This window comes from Canis aureus, chromosome 27 (assembly GCF_053574225.1).
Source record: "Canis aureus isolate CA01 chromosome 27, VMU_Caureus_v.1.0, whole genome shotgun sequence".
Classification (NCBI taxonomy): Eukaryota; Metazoa; Chordata; class Mammalia; order Carnivora; family Canidae; genus Canis; species Canis aureus.
Window position 1 is genome coordinate 31973529 of NC_135637.1, and position 17724 is coordinate 31991252.

A 17724-nucleotide genomic window follows, 5' to 3' on the forward strand; every position below is an offset into this window, starting at 1 on the left:
CGGGCAGGCTCTGTACAGGGAGCTTCAGGGGGTAATGGGAGGTTGACAAGACTAGGCTGTCTCGTGTCTCTCCTGGGGATGAATCCCAGACAGAAGGCCTGGGTGGAAGGAAGACACAGAGAGACTTTCAATTCCATACTGTTGTCACTGGGCTACATTTTTTCCCCAACTATCCTGGATTAAAAACCAGAAATTCCCAGTTCAGCTGGGCTCCTGAAACCCAGGTCCTCAGCATCTGGGATTCTGAGTGGAGCAGACAAGTGCAGCAGACACTGTGGGTCGCCTCCATCCCCTCTTCTGACACCACTCACCCACTCACCCCTGCAGGCCTTCTCACAGCTCACAGAGCTGCTCCTAACAGCCAAGTGCTATTGTTCACAAATCTGTCTCCCCAGGGTTCAACCTCTAGAGACATTCTGTTGAAATATGGCCTGAGTCCACGATCCAAGGCCCTGCCTCAGGGTCAGAGGTCCAGGAAGGTTCCACCTTCCTGCAGGAAGGGGACCTCATCTGATGTCTCAATGTGGGCGTCTCTCCTTCTGCTCAGACTAACCTCTCCAAGTCCTCCCAGATTTCCTACACATGTGCTTCTCCAACTCAGTCTACTTCAGGAACCCAGCGCAGGAAGGCTATCATCCCTGACAGGTCCTCGGAGACGCGAGGAGGCCACTTCGTACCTACAAACGGGGGTTTCTCCCTCAGGTGACCAATGTACCCGTTCAGTCCCTAGACCATACCTTGTATTTTTATACAATGAAAAAAGATCCAGACAAACTGGGTGCTCTGGGTTTTGAAAGGCAATAGGAGAGGCACTTCCATTGGATGGTGAAAGGGGGATGTTGGGTAGTTGCTGCTGCCTATAAAGTGACCAGAAGAAGCGCGACCACAGAAGTGAGACGAAACACGGGTGCTGCTTCACTTCTATCCTCAAATCTTGTTCAATATTTCCCTTTACCCCCACCCTACCCAGATACATGGATGGAAAACATTTCTGTGAAATACAGGTCAGCCTGTCAACAGTGACAATATGACACCACAGTCGACCCTCAACCCCACGAAATTTGTTCAGAGCACCACAAACCACAGTCTCTGAATAAAGAGAGTGTTGGCAGTCATGCTGCCACCTAACATGTTAAAACTATCCCAGGGACAATGACAAGTATGCTCACACTTTCCCCTCGAAAGGATGTGAATACGTTTTTCGCTGCTAGTGATCTTTACATTCCTGCCAGCAGACTAATTCCTCTAATATCAATATTGAAAAAGAAAGTTAACTATTTTTATCACACCTGAATTTAGATGATGTGAATGTCATGTGAAAGACACCTCAAGGAGGAACTTAATAGGTAAGGATGAGGACGTCCAACCTTAAGGAAGACGTTGAAATAAAAATATTAGAATGAAATTTGTCTGTTATGTATTTTACACACACACAAAGAAGAGATGGAATATTAATGTGAATGTTTCACAAGAACAGCTACAGAATGTCCCCACATGCCCCTGCTCTCCCAGCCTTTAAGATTTTCAAAAATGGAGGGATGAATACCGCCTATAAGGTCAAGAGATGAGCACCGCTCTACATGAGCCACATACATGAAGCCAAATCACAAGTACTGAGATTATCCTCCACCCCCTGAGAAGCATCTTCAAGGGGACCAGTGAGGACATGGGGAGGCTTGGGGTGGACAGGTTCACCTGTGCATCAGGAAACAGATATCTGTGGTCCCCATTATTATCTGGACCCTAACATCCCCGTCCACACTCTCTGCCCATGTACTGCCTCCCAGGACCTGCCTACAGACTCATCCGCCACAGGAACCTGAGCATGACCCTGACCCTCAGCTCAGTCCAGCAGGCATGCTGGACCCCCAGAATCTCAAGAAACTGCAGGCCCTCTGGTCACTTTTAAGACTCGACTGTTTCCTGGAGAGGGACACGAGATCCCTATCTTTCTCACTGGCCCAGGAGATCAGTGCTAGAAGACCAAGCAGTAATGCTGAGCAGAGCCAGCAGGACCGGACCAGGGCCTAGCACAGCCAAACAGCCTCCACCACCCCACAGATTCTCCATTTCTAACCTGGAACATGACCCCATTGACCCTTCCAATGCAAGGTGAGGGGACTCCGTATAGATCAGCTGGGATGGGGATGGCAGTGAGTCGGGGGACATAAGCCCTATTGTCCAGCCTAGGACACACTTCCTTCTTTCCAACCTAGTCCACCTGAGTCCCACGGGTCTCAGGGTTTGAATCAAGGACACCTGGATTGCATCTCTCGACATACCCCATTTTCCTGGGTACCTAGTGTCTCTGGGCTTCTGGTTTACTTGCTGTCAAATGATGACACTCACTCTCAATGAGAAAACACTTCAGTTCATGTTAAACACTACAAAACATTGAAGTGTCTCTTTAATGACAACAGCTCAGTGGATTCTCAGTGAGGTAACCTTGGCGTTGAAGTCTGTTGTCTTCCTCTGTGGGAATCCAAGGGAAAATTTTCAGCTACACTGTGACCTGTACCATGTGCAGTAGGATCCCCATCTGAATGAGCAGTTTCCCAACTTCCCCAGACACCGAATAGACTAGTGTACAAATCTTCCCACGGCAGACTCCAGGAGATATGGGTTGGAATATCAATAAGCTTAATAGAGATACTAGTAATAACAATAGAGAAAGATTTGCCTGCTCAACTGCACTCAGCACCAAGAGCAACTAGGTCTTCCCATGGCCGGCTCCTGGAAGGCCCTGAGGCGGCCCAACTCCACAACCAGAGAGAAATAATGGGACAGTGCTTGTGTTCCAATTCCAGGAACGTCATGTGATACCAAAATTTGGAGGCCAAAGCTCATTTTCTGACCTGTCGGCTACTTGGAGGAAGCAGGGACCTGCTCTACTTCTCCCAGACACCTGAACAGTCTCAGCACAACCCCAGACAGAATGGATGCTAACAGGAGCCTTAGTCAGCCTGTCTGGGAGATTGAAGCAAGCCTCTGGGGAAGGAAAATCCAACACTCTAGGGGAGGAAAGCACATGACAGGATGCCCCTCCCAGGGCTGTGAAATAGAGAGTACCACCACTGGAAGGAGCCCAGCCATGCTGCTGCTGCCCAGAAAGCAGACTTCTGAGGAGTGACTGTAGTAGTTTGCTAGGGCTGAGATAACGGAGCACCACAAGCCGGGGGAAGAGGGCAACTGACATTGGAAAAACGTTATCCCAAGGATTGGAGGTCAACATTCTGACATCTAGATGCCAACAGATTTCTGCCTGTTTTGGAGGCTGTGAAGGAGAATCTGTTTCATGACTCTCTTCTAGCTCCTGGTGGTTTTCTGGCAATGTTTGGCATTCCTTGGATTCCAGATTCCTTCTATATCTTCATATGGTGTTTTTCCTTCACACAATCTGTCTTCAAATTTGTGTTCTTATGAGCACGCCATGTAAATGGATTAGGGCCCCCTCATCCATAGTAACCTTTTTATTTTACCTGATTACATATGCCATGATCCACTTCAATAAGAAGGTCCCAGTGAGAGATACTGGGGCTTGGGTTTTAAACATCTGAATCTGGGAGCGGGGGGACATAATTCAATACACAAGTGTCTCTGCTATGGTTGGGCTCTCCCTCCCCTTGGGGATTCTGCAGGTGAATGGGTGCCACAAACTTCTCCAGGCTCAGGTGGGGCATACTTGCAAGCCCCAGAGAAACCCTGACCATCTCCTAAATGGCCCATACCTCAATGTTGACATCCAGGCCCATCTTTGCTCTCTGATTTTCTCCACAGAGAGCGAATGACTAACGTGTCTAGGGTGGCTTCCAGATTCTCCCAGTCAGATTATGAGTGAGAAAAGGATTTCTTAATCACCGTAGGTGGGGTCCAGTGCCAGCTGCCTTGGTGATGGAGTCCCCACAGAACACGAAGCTGATCTGCTTCTCCTCCATCTGCAGGTCTAGGTTCTCCTGAGCCCACCTCAGCTCTGCTGTGGGCATGGCATGTCTAGAGCATGTTTAAGGCCTCTTGTGCTTCTCTGACCCCAGAGAGGGGTCAGTGAGAGGTGTTCTGGTCTGTCTGTCTCAGGGTCTCTTCCCTCAGTGCCAACAACCCCAGCCTGAGGCCCATCAGCCTGCCCCTGTCCACCCAGCCATGCTGCTCTCTGTGAATGAGTCAGAGGACCCACACTGAGTGTCAACCCCTGGGATTTAGGGTGTCAGTTTCTACACAACTCTGTTCTCCTTCCTAGAACTAGGAGGTTACAAGTAGAGCCAACTCTGGTGAGACAACCTGGAGAAAAAGACACATATCGCACAGTGTGGACCAGCATAAATATTCCTACTTTAACTCTGCTGGGACACTCATGTTGGCTTTGTTTCTTATAAAGAACCAGGACAATGTCCCCATTCCCAAAGACCCAGCAAGCAAGACAGCAGCCTGAGAGGATGCGCCTCCTATGACCTATGACAAAGCAAGTATCTCTCATGGCCTGTGGTGTAGTATATGTGTTTCTTTTTTTATAATAAATTTATTTTTGATTGTTGTTCAATTTGCAAACATACAAAATGACACCGGGGGCTCATCCTGTCAAGTGCCCACCTCAATGCCCACCACCCAGTCACCACCACCCCCCAACCTCCTCCCCTTCCACCACCCCTAGTTCATTTCCCAGAGTTAGGAGTCTTCCATGTTCTGTCTCCCTTTCTGATATTTCCCACTTATTTTTCTCCTTTCCCCTTTATTCCCTTTCACTATTATTTATATTCCCTAAATGAATGTGTTTCGTTGTGTGTCTGTCTGTGTGTGTGGGTGTGTGAGAAAGAGAGAGAGAGGTAGAGAAGAGACAGACAGAGGCAGAGAATGAGAGAGAGATTTTAGAGTTTTCAGGAAATCTGCAATTTTCAATGTCTCAAACCTAAGACATACAGTGTTTCCATACTATCCCTCATCCTCTAAACTCCAGTGACTATTCTTTATCTTTAAGGATAAAGGACTTAAAAAGGGGAAGAAGCAGTAAAGCTTTTTTATGTGCTTAACACATATGAAGCACAATTCCAAGAACTTTACGTTTATTGAATTCTTTTATCGCAAATACTCGATGAATAAGCATTCTGATCATCACCCCAATTTGCAGGTGCAGAAGCTGAGGCATGTAGGATGTGTAACTTGCCTGAGGTCAAAGCAAGAAAGTGGCCAATCCAGCAGAAATTCAAGATAGTCTGATCCCCAGAATCGCTGGTCTTCACCACCAAATTGTGCCCTCTCGTTGTGCTTTCAAAGCTACAACATGGCCTATTTTGAAAGCTCCAAAAGATTCTCTCACTTTTTTCGAAAAGCAAGTGACTGCTACTGGGGATTTGCAGAGCAGCTGGGCCATCAGAAATAAACTTCAGGGCAGCCTGGGTGGCTCAGCAGTTTAGCACCACCTCCCGCCCAGGGCATAATCCTGGAGACCCCGGATGGAGTCCCACATCAGATTCCCTACATGGAGCCTGCTTCTACCTCTGCCTGTGTCTCTCCCTCCTTCTGCTTCTCTGTGTTTCTCATGAATAAACACATAAAATCTTTCTAAAAAAGAAATCAAATTCAAAACAATACATTGGGAAAAATTTTCTAGCAGCAACATTGTGAAAAAGAGAAAAAATGAATAGCTTTTGATTTCATAGTACAGTTTGTTTAGGTCTATTACTTGAAACTATAATCCAATATGAATTAAATGTAAAAACGTTGATGTAGTTTACATTATTTTTATACTAAGTCTTTCAAATCTTATGGATCCTTCATAACTGCAGTCCATCTGTATTGGGACTAGGCACATTTCATTCTCAGCATCTATCTACTCCTTGTAGCTGCACACTAGACTGTGCAGGTTCAGTGAATGAGGTTTCTTTAGGGTAAATGTCCTTGCACTATAGACTCACAGCCAACAAGCTGTTTTTCCCATGGACACACTAACTCCAGCACCATGAAGATCTCAGTACCCTTCCAAACAGACTCAAGGAGGACAGACACTGGAAGAAAGAAGAGAAGATTATGATTGGAGGGTCCCAAAAACGTTGAGATAAGGGGAGAAGGGGAGTATGGGAAGAGGGCAGGGTAGGGACGGATGGTAACTCAGGCTCTGGGTTGTGTCCTGCATTGGAAACCACTTGCTCATCACTCGGTGAGGCTGAGAAAATATTCTCTCAATGTCAGCGTCCTCATTTAAACAACTGGTGGAATATTTGTGCCTGAAGCATGCAGCTGTTTTTTGAAAATTCCTAATTGAGGTGGAGCCTATAAACACTCATCAGGGGTCTAGCATCTCTTGGGGACTCAAAAGGAGTCATTATGAGGAACTGCCAATACATGTAGGGTGACATTCTCCCAGGGCACACCAGAGGGAACTGTGGTCTTGGTTTGTGACCCCAATCAGTCCAAATCCCCTTATCTATGCTCACGTGCAAAGAGTGTGATTGCTGCTTCCTCTAAAGATACTTGTGTTGTGTAAATTCATCTCTCCACTCTTGAAACTCACACCTGGTCCTTCTTCTGACCTCTGGAAATGACCAGCGTGAGGCTCTTGTGTACAGGGTTCAGACAAGAGCTTATTTAGACAGACAGACAGAAGAACAGAGAATGGATTTGCATCTGATGCTCCTCCTTCTCTGAAATGCACAAAGAGGATGAGACGGGTGTTGGAGAGTAAGACCCGGGTGAGAAGTCTCAGAGCAGAACACCTTGAAGGCTCTCCCCACCATGGACTGGGTCCCCTTTTACCTCCTGCCCTTCATTTTCTCTACAGGTCGGGATTCTCCCTCCCTGACCTTTCCCTTCAAGCACAGAACCCCTGAACACCTGGCCAGTGTCTGCTACATTCAACATCTTTCTTGTCTTTTGTATTTTCAGGTTTCTGTGCTTTGCCCGTGCTGACCCAGCCTCCAAGTGCATCTGCCTCCCTGGAAGCCTCGGTCAAGCTCACATGCACTCTGAGCGGTGAGCACAGCAGTTAATATATTACCTGGTATCAACAGCAACAACCAGGGAAGGCCCCTCAGTATCTGATGAAGGTTAACAGTGATGGAAGCCACAGCAGGGGGTCGGGATCCCCAGTCGCTTCTCAGGCTCCAGCTCTGGTGCTGACCGCTATTTAACCATCTCCAACATCCAGTCTGAGGATGAGGCAGATTATTACTGTGGTGTACCCACTGGTAGCAGTAGCCACAGTGACACAGACAAATGGAGATGTGAGCACAATACCTCTCTTCTCTTCCCTGTGGGGATTCAGGTGGAGCTGCCCCTGTCCATCTCCAGGGCCCTGAGACCTATGACTCTTCCTGTAAACTCTGTCATGCTGTACCTGTGTTCCAAGAGGCAGGTCAAAATTTAGGTAATTTTTGCAGACAGCATTCTCTTTCCTCTCCATAATTCTTGAAAAGACCCGAACTACCCAGGCAAGAATTTGATTCTACGGAATATCTGAGCTAGGATGACCCCATGAGCCATGAGGCCCAGTGTATCCATGATGGGTCCCTATTCAAGGAATGGACATAGATCTCAGGGTTGTGGTGTTTATGGAGGAGGTCTATTCAGTGAATATCTTCACTGTCACTTCATCATGAAGCATAATAGGCCCCCTTCTAGTGTTGAACATCCAAAAGGAAACATTAGATCCCCGAGTTAGATGGGACCCAGAACCTTGAGTCCATCATGTGTGCCAAGCTGGGACCTGATTAGGAACATAGTGTGTATGTTAGGATGTCTGCGGCAAGACCAACATGGAGCATTGCATGGGTTTCTCCATCTATAGTTGACTCTTCTGGTGCCAGGAAGTGGTCCACATGATGCCTACAGGACTTTTCCAAGTTCTCCCTGGGATCACATCAAATAGAATGGAAGGGGGAGCATTGCAATGATAAATATAATAACTCCCCTGAATCTCAACCCAATGAGTGATCCACCTGTAATCATATGATTGGGGGTGGGGTAAGTTTACTGGGCATGTAGATCTCCCCTATCATTTAAGCATTTAAAAACCAAGCATTTTCATGTACACCCAAGCTTTTGGGTTAATGTTGTCCCGTTGTATCAAGGAAGGTAACCCTCTTCCCTGGGCACTGACTTGGGCAGGGTTGGGAGAGATTTTGCTGTTGGACCACAGAAATTCATGTTGGGTACCCCTAGTGATGGATTTCAGAGATGGAAAATCCAGGAGCAGCCCATAATGGACAACTCCCAAGTAGGTAGGAAGAGTGAAGGTAGAGTTTTTCTCAAGAGAGAGTGTGGGCAGAGATGCAGGAGGAGTGGGAGGAGAGGTGAACAGCAGGTCTCAGAATTGTAGTGTCTCTTTCTAGCTTGTGGTTGGCTGGAGTCACAAAGGCTCCCAAGAAACTCCTGCTCACTCCATAAAAGATTATTCTCTACCAAGTGCTTGCAAACTGCCTCCCACAGGTGACTTTATTTATTTTTTTAATAAAATAATTTTTTATTGGTGTTCAATTTACCAACATATAGATTAGCACCCAGTGCTCATCCCATCAAGTGTCCCCCTCAGTGCCCGTCACCCACTCACCCCCACCCCCCGTCCTCCTCTCCTTCCACCACCCCTAGTTCGTTTTCCAGAGTTAGGAGTCTTTATATTCTGTCTCCCTTTCTGATATTCCCACACATTTCCTCTCCCTTCCCTTATATTCCCTTTCACTATTATTTATATTCCCCAAATGAATGAGAACATACACTGTTTGTCCACAGGTGACTTTAGTGGGATTTTTCTCCACGACTTCCATTGGTAGGGATGGCAATCAAGAGGACCATAGGGAAATAATATTCAAAACTGTAGTGTGAATCATGCCACTTCCCAGCTCACCTGGGCCGTCTGGTGTTTATAATGTGGGGAACAAAAGTAACCTAATAGTTTGAATGGACAGACGGACAAACTGTAGGAGTGATGACAGTGATATAAAAAGGGATGGAGATAAAGAGCATTCCCTGTTGTCCTTAGATGATAACCAACCTGTGAGGGAAAGCCTTGGTTGAAAGGGTTCAAAGGATTCCATTAGTGGTCATTTCTGTTCGTCAAGTTTATAACATGATCAAGGTCACAGTCAGAGACCACTGGTCAGCTCTTCTGATGTGAAATTAAATAACGAACAACTTCAAGAATGAGTGTCACTTGCCGATTGGACATTCGGTGCCTGTTGGCTTCACAGGTTGCCTGGAGATCCTGAGACCAGGAATGAAAATTTATGTCAAAATTTCTTGTGTAGCCTGTGACCTTAGCAGAGTGCTCCAGATTGGAAGTCCTTTAGCATCATTGTCTCATTCAGGGATCTTAAAGGCTTCGTGAGCTATTTATAATTTAACAGAAGGAGCGCCTGAAACAGGTGACAAGAATAGTCAGGAAGAGAGATGGAGGTGATGCCACGGACACTGTGACATGAGAGGCCAGGCAGGCTGTGCCAACAGTGAGCGTATGTTCATGAGATCTACTCTCCTAACACCCCCACCACCTCCTCATTCTGCATCTCCCACCCTTCTGCCCTAGTCCTTCCCCCCATCCCTCTGCTCTCACTCATAAACAAAAGTTCTCACTTTCATCTCTTTCTCTAGAGATGTCTGGAATATTATCCAATAGTCATCTCCTACTGAATTCTGCTTAATTCATTGTCCTATACGGTCTGTTCCCTTTACATATATTCTATTCACACATTTTTTTCTGGCCTAGAGCATGTATGTTTGTGCATCTGTCTGCCCGCCTGTATTGATTCTCCAAGGGTCACAACAGGAAAAATAATGATACTGAGTCTGTCATTGTCTAGAACTCATGGGTGAAAACCAGAATTCCTAACCTTTACAGGATTGGAGCCCTCATTACCCCCAGAGTTGAGGGTTGTTGGAAACTGCTGCTCCATGAATTAGTTTTGCTGAAGAGAGCTGGCACAGCAGGAACATGCCCCCTTCTTGTTTGCAGCCTGTATCTGGTGACCCCCGCATACGGGTGGCAGAGAAGCAGGACCTTTTCCCACTATTCTGTACGACTCTGGAGAATACACCCAGCACCAGGGCTCCCAAAGGTTCTACTGCAGCCCTGGCTGGGACAATCTGACATGCCACTGTCCTTCTCTGCTCATGCCTGCTTCTTCATCTTTTCTTTTACTCAGGCGTGTGTTTCCTGTAGATCTAGATTTCCTGCACAGTACTAAGTGAAAGTACGCTCTTGAGAATCTTTGCCTACCATAAGTTTTTGTTTAGTTTTCTCTTCTTGTTTTCCTTTCATATTCTTTTCATTCCATTTTTTTATTGACTTATAAGGTATATACAGTAAAATCTATCCTAAGCGAACAGTTGTGTGAGATTCGGAAAAAGTACATAGCAGTGTAATCACCTCTACAATCATGGTATATGACTGATGAATCATTACCCATAAATTCCCAAGCCCCTTTGCAGTCAAAACCCAGGGCCCATCACATCACGTGCCCTCCTTCAAGCTGTACCACATCCCCCATCCACCTCCCCATCAGCAAGAGAGTTTGTTTTCCAGATTTAAGAGACTCTTTTGCTTTGTCTTCCACTGATTCTTTTCTCCCACTCATACCCCTCCTTACCTTATGTTCTCTTGCATTTCTTATAGTTCCTTATTTGAGTGAAACATATGATAATCATCTTTCTCTGATTGACTTATTTCACTGAGCCTAATACCCTCCATTTTTAACCACATTGATACGAATGGTGAGAATTCATCATTGCTGATGGCCAAGTAATATTCCATGATATATATATTACATATATTAATATAAATATATATTAACATTATTTATATATTATATATATTCCATAGATATTCTTTATCTGTTCCTCTGTCGATGGACATCTTTTTTATTTATTTTTATTGGTGTTCAATTTGCCAACATATGGAATAACACCCAGTGCTCATCTCATCAAGTGAGCCCCTCTCAGTGCTCATCACCCAGTCACCTCCACCCCCTGTCCACCTCCCCTTCTCCCACCCCTAGTTCGTTTCCCAGAGTTAAGAGTCTCTCATGTTCTGTCTCCCTCCCTGATATATCCCACACATTTTTTTCTCCTTTCCTCTTTTTTTCCCTGCCACTATTTTTTATATTCCCCAAACAAATGAGATCATATAATGTTTGTCCTTCTCCAATTGACTTATTTCACTCAGCGTAATGCCCTCCAGTTCCATCCACGTCGAAGCTAATGGTGGGTATTTGTCGTTTCTAATGGCTGAGGAATATTCCATTGTATACATAGACCACATCTTCTTTATCCATTCATCTTTCGATGGACCCGAGGCTCCTTCCACGGTTTGGCTATTGTGGACATTGCTGCTAGAAACATAAGGGTGCAGGTGTCCCGGCGTTTAATTGCATCTGTTTCTTTGGGGTAAATCCCCAGCAATGCAATTGCTGGGTCATAGGGAAGATCTATTTTTAACTCTTTGAGGAACCTCCACACAGTTTTCCAGAGTGGCTGCACCAGTTCACATTCCCACAAGTTTTGTTTTATTTTTATTTTTGTTGTTTATTTGAGAGAAAGAGAGCACTAGAAAGAGAGAGCAAGCAAGAGTTGGGGGTAGAGGAGGCAGGAGAAGCCAATTCCACACCATGTGTAGGCAACCCAGTGTGGAACTGGATCCCCGGACCCTAGAATCGACACCTGAGCCAAAGGCAGACACTTAACTGAAAGACCTGTCCGGGCATCCAAACCATTGGATGTAATATACACCTGATGAATCACTGAATTCTACCTCTGAAATTAATAATATACACTGTGTTCATTAATTCAGTTTAAATTTAAAGATAAAATAATGAGATTATGGAACTTAGTTTAACTGTAACATCTAAGTGGATGCTGCAAACCAAAACCCTCCAGTAAAGGAAAGGACACTCAAATCCAATTCAAATTTCAGGGCAATTCCTACCAATTCTGATCCACAGTTTGAGACGTGGAACTTTCTATGGAGCACATAGGAAATATGGGGAATGAATTGAATCCTGAAAACATAATTAGGTAGGAACATGTTCTTTTATGTTTTTACATGCACAAAAACCAAAAGAAAAATTCACAAGGAACATTTCATGAGAAAAGCTACAGAAATGCCCCCTTGTCGCTCCAACTTCTGGAGTTTCAAATACAGAATGACAAGGGCTCCCCTATCAATCCAACAGGGGGGCAAGTCCCTCTTGAACCAGATCGATGAAGTCCTCTCTGAAAAGGAAATCTCTCCAGCAGCCTGAGAAGGAGCAGTTTCCCAAGGACCAGTGAGGGCATGAGGGAGGCGATGGGTGGCCAGGATCAGCTGTGGGCTCAGGAGACAATCTGGGGTCTCCATCATGGCATAGAGGCTCCTGCTCCCTCACACTGCTCTCTGCCCAGGTTCCAGCTCCCAGGCCCTGTCACAGGCTCAGACCCCACTGGACCCTGTGCATCACCCTAACCTTGACCTCAGCCCAGGGGATGCTGCAGCAGTGACATCCCTGAGATTAGGTCCTGTAGCCTCTTGAAGCCACAGACCCTAAGAATCCTTATAAATTGTGTCCCGGGAGAGTAACCATACGACTCTTGTCATGTCCACCTACTCAGAAAAGAGAGGTCCAAGCAATATTGGGGAGCAGAGCCAGCAGGACTAAGTCCAGCCCCTACACGGTCAACCAGCCTCCACCATCCCCACAGGATCTCCTGCTCTGTCCTGGTCTACCACATGACTAACCCTCCCCACAGGAAGGCATTGGGCTCCTTTATAGACCAGCCAGGATGTGGATGGCAGTGAGTCCAGGGACACAAGCCCTGGGGCCCAGCCTGCTCTCACCCTCCCTCCTCCCGCCCTGCTCAAGCTCAGTCTCAAGGAGCCCAGAGGTGAAACCGGCACACTTGGGCCCACTCCTCCACTTGCCCAATATCCTCTGTTCTTGGGAAGCCAGCCTCTCTGGGCTCAACTTGATTTGCTATGAAATGGGGACGATTAAAATGATGTCAGAAACACTTAGTTTTCAAATTAAATGATATAAAAACATTGATAGAGTCTTACTAATAAAACAGACCTCAGCAGGGTGTAAGTGAGTGGGCCTGGCTGAGGACCCTGGACCATGCTCCACAGAAATCCAATGAAAAGGGCTCAAAAAAGTAGGAAGTGTATGATATGAACTTGTATGTCCTGTTCTAAATTAGCAGATTTCCAACCTTATCCAAAACCCAACTATGCTAGTGAAGATATCCTCCCCCCAAACTCCAAGAGCTGCAGGTCATAGTAAAAACAGCAGCACAGAGTGTTGTACAAACAGTAATAAAGTTTAGGTGCCCACGTGAACATTAGTGCAGGAACATCACCTACTCCCACTATGACCCAACTTCACTAACTGAGATGCAGAATCATCAGACTGGATTCCTAAGTGCACAGAGAAGAGGAAGCTATAGGGTATCACACAGGTGTCCTAGACCATGACCCTGGGTAAATGCACTCTTGTCTCCCCTGCTTTCCTTCTATAACAATAGGCCAGGCCAGGGCATTCCAACACTGGGACACGGTATAGAAATTTCACCTGCCCTGCCTCCGTGCCTTTGTAATTGTTCTGATTGTGCCTTGATGGACAGGGCGGAGGAAGTATCTGCCAGTGGGTGCCTTGAATCCCTGGTCCACACCCTTCCTCAGGTGACTGGTGTTTTCAGGTGACCTGCAGGACAGAAGCTCCTGGGCTGAGTCCTCCTCCACCAGCAGGGGGCAGCAGAGGTGCTTCAGGAGCAGCAGGACAGAAGCTGGGGCTGCCCAGTGGAAGCCTCCCAGGGACACCAGGCCTGGGGGTCAGCAGGGGTCCCAGAAGAAATCCTCAGAAGAAAGTGCAGATGATCCATCCTATCTCCTCAGGCTTTAGGGACCATGTCCTGAGAGTCAGATTCACAAAGCAGCACCCACAGCACTGACGGGAGTCCCTGTGAATGCTCCCCTTGGGAAACGCCAGCATCCTCACTGTCCACCAGTGTTCCCCAGGAGCTGACTCATCTGTGCTGGGCAGGTCCAGAGATGTCCTGACCACTCCTCCTCTTGTCTTCCACCTCATTTCCAGTAAGACTCAATACTGGAGCTGAAGCCCCTTTGCTCAGGAGCATCTACACCAATGATTTCCGTCAATGATTCTGATTAGGCATTTGTCCCACGTTCATTATGGGAACAACACTCACTTCTAATGGGTCATAAAGTGGACCTAGTGGTTCTGCCCAAACAGGGATCACACAACTCAAACACCAGAACTCATTTTAAGGTTCTGAACCTATTAAAAAGCACATATATATTTTTCATTAGTATATCCAACACATCTATCCACAGCCTAGAGACAGCAGAGAGAAATAAATATTCTACACATGCAGTATGGGAAGTCCCTTCGTATTTGTGCACGCATACATCATATGAAGGATTGTGTCACAGGTATTTGATGTTACGCTGAACTCACACACCCAGGTCAGGGACAGAAGGTGACAGAGGATGGAGGCACAGCGATGGCAATGTGACCTGTGTCATATGCCAGCCAGGTGACCCAGCAGATCAGCCACAGTGACTTTCAGCTAAAAAGGCTGCTGCTTCCCCGTTAGTTTGCTCCACATTCACACAAAATTCTCTCCTGTGATTCACCAAATTCAGAAACAATCAGTAGGATGAATTCTTACAACACATCATGGCAGAACCTAAAGTTTGACTTATATGAAAATATCACATTGTGTGCCTATGGGTGACTCAGTCTACCCTCTGCTCAGGTCATAATCTCAGGGTTCTGGGATTGAACCCCCTGTTGGGCCCCCTCTCAGCAGGGCGTCTGCTTCTCCCTCTCCATCTCCCCTCTGTGCTCATGCTCACTTTTGCTCCCTCTTTCAAATATATAAATAAATAAAATCTGAATATTAAAAAGGGTATAAAATACCTAGAAAAGGAGTTTTGAATCAGAGACACCTTATATTGTCACACTCCTTCGCCTTCACACAAGCAGGAATCTCACCACAGGCACTGTTCACCTGTCCCCAAAGGCATGTCCTTGTACTTGATTCTTCCAACCAGACAGCAGCCCCAGTGTCACCTCCCAGAGAGGCCTCCTCCAACCTCCCCCCACTCAGGGTCAGCCTGTCCCTCAGATTCCCATCTTCATAGTCTGTACTTTACAATTACTGAATGGTTTTCTCCCCGTTGTTATTATCCCAATGATTTATTTGGGGTCATTTATTGGTAATATTTCCTATTGGTTAGGAATATTTTTTTTAAATTTTTTTATTTATTTATGATAGTCACACAGAGAGAGAGAGAGAGAGGCAGAGACACAGGCAGAGGGAGAAGCAGGCTCCATGCACCGGGAGCCCGACGTGGGATTCGATCCTGGGTCTCCAGGATCGCGCCCTGGGCCAAAGGCAGGCGCTAAACCGCCGTGCCACCCAGGGTTCCCGGTTAGGAATATTTTAATGCAAAACCTACCAATGACAATCAGTGGCAGAATCACACAGGAGCCTATTTTCTCCCCTAACAATACATCTGAGCCACATGGTGGTTCTCCAGATCTTCACCACATCCGTGAGGTCCCAAATCGTCTCCCTTTCTGTTTCACCATCACTGAGGGTTTGCTCTTCATTCTTGAAGACAACAGATGTCAGGAGGGCTTGAAGCTCCAGGCATCATATTTGGATTTAAGAGCAAGGCACTGCATTAGTCTGTCTCATTCTTTCCCCCAAAAGAGGCAATGTCCGCAGAAAGGACCCCAGACTCGGACACTTCTTTGGGCAAGTGCTGCACCACAGGGTCAATCCTGACCCAGAGGGATGTCAACGTGGCAATGGTCTGGATATTGTATGAATATAGGAGAGAAGCTGGTAGAGACTGTGTGCTGTGTCACCAGAGCAAGGATGTCCACCCTGCTCCCCCACTCACAGTATAAATCTATGAGGCAGGGCCTCATCTCCCTCACACTGATCCCCAGGACAGAATGTCGCCCAGACCAAAGTGGGTCAGATGAAATCACTGAGTGTTCTCAGATCCCTGTATGTGAAGCAGGAACCACCACCACCCTATTTAGGCCCAGCACCGGGAGTCTGCATCAGTAAGAGGCAGTCTCTGCGTCCTATGTTCTCCCGGCATCCTGTCCTGCACCCCACCAAACACTGACCAAAACCCTAGAGACCTGTGCTTTAAGGCCCCAGGGGCTGTCTCCTCATTAGCTGAGCCTATAACAATGTCCAAGGAGAATCCGATCTCCACCTGCCTTGTCGAGGGGCTGGCAAGGTCCATCAAGAGAAGAGTAATTTCTGCCCTGAGTCAGCAGGGCAAGAGCAGGGAACCAGGATGTGACCAGTGGGCTCTCCATCTCCACCTGGACCAGGAACTTCCTGGGTCTCCAGCAGCCAGTGTGGAGCAGCCACCAGGGGGCAGCATAGAATGACCTGGCGAAGCCACCTGCGCAGGGGGTGAGCTTGGTATCAGGGGTTCTAACAGGAGGGGGGCTGAGTCACTGGGCCCTGAGGCCTGTGGGGAAAGGTGTAGGATTTCTGCAGTATAACCTTGGACACTGATGTGAGTTCTGACCTGTGTCTCTCAGACTCAGAGGTCTCAGAGATTTGTCTTTGTCACTAGCCCAGCTCCAGGACTTCGTGCCTCTCCTGTCAACCCCATTCCTGCTACATCAGTCACTGTCAGACTTTCCTCAAGGTCTGGATCTGTCTCTGGCACTGAGTGAACCCTAGGGACACTGAGGCACAGCATCTATGTCCTGCCCCAGAACTACCCTCATAGTCAGAAAGCTACAACACCTAGAGGACTCCCAAGACCTCTGTGTGCCCTTCGCAAGGGGAGAATTTTGTTGAGGCTTATTGCCCACACACAGGGATCTGGGTAGGACACTGCACTGCCCTCAGCCTCCTCGTGTCTCCCAGGTGCAAAGGCTACAGAATCCAAGGGAGGAAACCAGACCCCACTAGACACAGGGGTTGAAGCACAGTCCCCCATCTGAGGTTGGGTCTGCAAGGGGCTTCCCATCCACTTCCTTGTCCATTGGATCTGAGGACAAGCTCTTCAGGAGGAGCCCCTGAGCCCTGGCTGATTTGCATGACCAGCAGGTGTCTCCAGCAAGGGGATAAGAGAGGCCTGGGGGGAACCTCTGCCCAGGCTGGGACCTGGGGAGCAGAATCAGGGTGCCTCCACCATGGCCTGGACCCACCTCCTCCTCAGCCTCCTGGCTCTCTGCACAGGTACTGAGCCCTGGTCACTTCCAGGCAAGCAGAAACGTTCTGGGACCAGTCCAAAACTGATCCTGAGTCCAGAAATGGGTGCCTGGAGAGGGTAGGACCCGAATGAAAAGGCTGGAGGAGTGAAGTCTTACCACTTGCTCACTCACTCTGTGAAAGCCTGAGGGGCTGCCCTGACCCAGGGAAAATTAATGTTGTCTCCTTTGTTCCAAGGATCCATCCACCAGTCATACCCACGGTACCAGGGGTGAGATGAGGGGAGGTAGAAACAGACCCCCAGAGACTTGCTGGATCTGAGGTCAGGCCATGGGGTTCTCTTTGAATTGAGACCTGGAGCTGGGAACCCACCTCTCTTATTCTCTCTTGCAGGTTTTGTGGCCTCCTATGTGCTGTCTCAGCCGCCATCAGCGACTGTGACTCTGAGGCAGACGGCCCGCCTCACCTGTGGGGGAGACAGCATTGGAAGTAAAAGTGTTGAATGGTACCAGCAGAAGCCGGGCCAGCCCCCCGTGCTCATTATCTAAGGTGATA

At 47.4% G+C, this 17724-nt stretch overlaps 1 long non-coding RNA gene across 1 annotated transcript; it reads left to right on the forward strand.

Annotated features, from left to right (window-relative positions):
- Nucleotides 1-17014: 17014 nt before the first annotated feature.
- LOC144299121 (uncharacterized) lies at nucleotides 17015-17724 on the forward strand. The gene is made up of 2 exons (XR_013365898.1): nucleotides 17015-17196; nucleotides 17563-17724. It is a non-coding gene; the product is annotated as an uncharacterized LOC144299121 (long non-coding RNA).